This window comes from Falco biarmicus, unplaced genomic scaffold (genome assembly GCF_023638135.1).
Source record: "Falco biarmicus isolate bFalBia1 unplaced genomic scaffold, bFalBia1.pri scaffold_30, whole genome shotgun sequence".
In the NCBI taxonomy this organism is placed as follows: Eukaryota; Metazoa; Chordata; class Aves; order Falconiformes; family Falconidae; genus Falco; species Falco biarmicus.
Window position 1 is genome coordinate 38,816 of NW_026611861.1, and position 4,260 is coordinate 43,075.

Consider the following 4,260-nt stretch of genomic DNA (forward strand, 5'->3'; position numbering starts at 1 on the left):
TCCTAAAGAGTCCGAAACAGAGTATGTGTGGCACATATCCCTAACTGGGGGAGATGAAATAGAGGATGTGGGAGCAACCCAACAGAACATCATTTCACATTTGGAAAATTTGGGTTTGCAGACCCCTTCAGAAAAGGTCCAAAAGCCCTCGCAGGAAGCGAATTTCTTAGGAATCTGGTGGAAAGGGGGAATGACATGCATCCCACCAGATACCCTTGCTTCCTTAGAACAGATCAAAATGCCTGAGTCGAAAAAGGATTGACAACATGTCTTCGGATTATTGGTGTTCTGGAGAAAACACATCCCGGACTTTTCTATCATTGCCAGACCTCTTTATGATTTGCGAAGAAAAGGGGTCAAATGGGAATGGACTGCTTCTCAGGAAGAGGCTATGCAATTGTTAATTTTTGAAGCAACAGCACACCAAGCTCTTGGCCCTATCCACCCTACAGACCCCTTCCAGGTGGAGTGGGGGTTTGCTTTATCAGGACTGTCAGTTCACATATGGCAGCGGGGCCCTGAGGGTCCAACCCGGCCTGTGGGATTTTACTCCCGTGGCTTTAGGGATGCTGAGAAAAGATACACTGTTTGGGAGAAAGGTTTGTTTGTGGTTAGCTTGGCTCTCATAGAAGTAGGAAAAATCGTACGACAGCAACGCATTATATTGAGAGGCCCATTTAAAGTTATAAAAGCAGTCACTACTGGGACCCCTCCCCCTGACGGGGTGGCCCAGAAAGCCTCAGTACGAAAGTGGTATGCTGAGATTGAGCACTACTGTAACACTTTCTCTGTATCTGAAGGAGTTTTTAAAAACCTAGCTACACAAGAAGTAGCGAGCCTGGACGAGGGCCAAGATAAACCTGCCTCAGTCATGCAGGTGGCCCCTCCTTTTCCCTGTGAACAGTCAGTTAGTGCTTGGTTTACTGATGCTTCTGCCAAACGAGAAGGAAAAGTGTGGAAATTCCGAGCAGTAGCGCTCCATACCTCTTCTGATGAGCAAATTATAGCGGAGGGAGAGGGTAGTGCACAAGTTGGTGAATTAATTGCAGTATGGAGCGTTTTTCAACATGAAGCACAAACTGCTTCTCCTGTTTACATTTATACTGATCCTTATGCTGTGTTTAAGGGATGTACCGAATGGCTTCCTTTCTGGGAGCAAAATGAATGGCAGGTTAATAAGATTCCAGTGTGGCAAAAGGAAAAATGGCAAGACATCTCAAGTATTGCTAGCCAAGGGAACTTTGCTGTAGGTTGGGTAGCTTCCCATCAGATAGATGGGGGGTCAGCAGGAGAATGGAATAACCGGGCTGATGAGTTAGCAAGGCTAGCTCCTGTACAGAAGGACCAGACTGTAAAAGACTGGGAACACCTGTTAGAATGGTTGCATGTAAAACGCAAACACACAGGAGCTAAAGATCTGTATCATGAAGCCCCTTGCCTGAGGCTGGCCCGTCACCAGAGATATGTGTAAAACCTGTATATCAGCCTGCAAACAATGTCGAAGACGACTTGAAAAGCACCCTTTAGAGGATGACCCTCGGCATTTGAGGGAGGGTAAAGGCTTGTGGGATGCCTGGCAGGTGGATTTTATTGGTCCCTTTAAGAGATCGGGAGGAAAACATTTTGTGCTGGTGGGAGTGGAAATAACATCAGGACTAGTCCAAGTAGAAGCCTTTAACAGGGCTACGGGGGAGAACACGGTGAAAGCGCTGCATGAATGGTTTGGAACTTTTCCAGAGCCACAAGAAATACAATCTGATAACGGTTCTCACTTTACTGCTGGAATTGTACAGGATTGGGCACGAAGCAAAGGGATTAAATGGGTATTTCATACCCCGTATTATCCGCAAGCTAATGGAACTGTAGAAAGGACCAATGGTCTCTTAAAACGACTTTTGAAACCTCATGAGGGAAATTGGGATGTCCGCTTGTGGGAAGCTGTTAAAGCTGTAAATGATAGAAGGGGGGTAAACGGATGCCCCAAAATAACCGCTTTTTGCCCAACGGCTCCTTCCTTGATTCCTTCATTAAAGGGACCAAATGATTTAAAGAACCCAGCTCACTTCTCAGGACAACCCATTCTGGTGGCACTTCCTACTGTGGGAAACGTACCACTGGTACTGAAAACCCCACTGCATGCATGTGCTTGGGAAGCCTTTGATGCCCTGGGAAAGGCACATAAGAGAAACACCCGCTGGATAATCCCATCATCTTAACTCTTTTTTGCCTCAGGGAGGCAAGCTCTGTTGTTTTATTTTTACAGGAGAACTCCGAGGGACACTGAGAACATGAACTATAAATAGATGAAAATTCATAGCCCTAAATTTTAAAATGACTAATAGTAAAATTGGACTGGTACTACTTGTTTGTGTTTTCCCACTTACGCATAACCAAAAGGGTGCTGAATGGCCTTGGTCTAAATCTATTGTCGGGTATACTGCTTTTACAGGGCAGTATCCAAAGAATCACTTTCTAAATTTGGCCACTGTAGTACTGTATGATGATAAGGCCTATTCCCCACTTGAATGGGAGTGGGATAGGAAAGACTGGATCAGAACTCTAACTGGAATAATTGGAGAAAAGGTTATGGTAGGATGCAGAAAAGTGGAAGGACTTCTCTATGTAAAGGCCTCTTTAATTACCGTCTCTGGCAATCTTTTGGATCCAAATTTAACAACCAGGATTCACCCCGGTATTTCAGCAAAACTTTGTCATGCTGCTGGGTGGGAATGTGATAAGCAAGAATCCCTTATTATGTGCTGTCGCCAAAAGCACGTCGGCAATTATACCACCCTTGATCCATGTACCAACAACGTTAAGATCTCTAAGTCTTGTAAAAATGACAAGACTGACTGTTGGTATAACCTCACCTTGACGAGACCTGTCTATGTGGTGTGTAGTTGGCGAAGCAATCCGGCAAACCGATCAGATCTATTGAGTCTGACCTTCAAATTCAAAATAAATGCTGTAACTAAAACCCCAGTGATGCTTGTTGCAATAGTCACACACCATGGCATGGACACGACCCTCACGCTGAATGACAAAAATAAAGTTTTACCCCCTTTTATGGTGGCTCAGGGTGACAACATCTCCATACGATGCAGATTAATTACTGAATCCCTTATTGTGCCAACAAACAGCTATGAAATTGAACCCCATGGTTCTATTTTGTCATGTAAAAACCAAGGCCAAGAGTGTTGGCTGGATTTGACTGCAATGCAGTACCCCTATAAGATTATGTGTGGCATAAACAACACGGAATACTGGGGGGAACTCAGAATAGATGTCATTACACCTACCACTCAACCAATGGCTGTACCCAATCCAAAACTTTTTGAAATTGGACCATATATAGTCAGAAATACAGGTCAACAACAAAAGTTGTTTAATCCAAAATGGTCTCTTAAACGAGTTGAGTTGTTGATGCAAATTAATGTTTCAGGTATTCAGCCAGCCTGCTCTCCTTTCCTAAAACCCTCTTATGAGGGAGGGATAACCTGGCTGCGGAGACAGACACCTTTGGGAAACGGACTCGGAGAGACCTCACTGGTGTTTTGGGAACAGGATTGGGGTTTCTGAATGGCATTGACTCAGAGATATTAATGACCAAATCGGCAACTACAGCTAATGATCTGGCAGGATTGCAACAACCTTTGCCATCTTCCCTATTGGCTCTGGGAACTAACCAGTGGCAGTTAACAGATGTGTTACCAAAATGGGAAAAGGTGAATACGGAAGATCACAAATTGATTGTAGATACACTTGGTATAATCCAAAATAACCTTTCTCTGGCTCTTAGTTGTATCCAGGCTCAATTATGGATACAATCAGTGGCTGCCTCGATTATTAGAGAAGGTGAAGGAGGCACTTTTCCCACTGAAATTCGGAAAGTAGTCTGGGACCGTGCCACCGATTTTGAGAGGAAACTCCAATCCTGGTGGAATTTGGTAAACTTTACTTATAACCCCACCACAAACAATGCCACCGCTTTTGTACTGACAATGTCACATGCGTCAATAAATGTAATCTACCCCATTATTGCCTTAGGATTGAACCAGAAGGGAACCACACTCTATCCTTTCGATCACAGAGTATGGGCCCAAAAGGTGGATGAGAAATGGCAAACTGTAGATTTGGAACCTTGTATCGTGCAGGAACAACAAGGATTTGTCTGTGAAGGCAACACAATCAGAGCTCAGGACATTTGTTTAGACACTACACAGAGAATCTGCCATTTTGAGATTCGTCCTGACGATAACC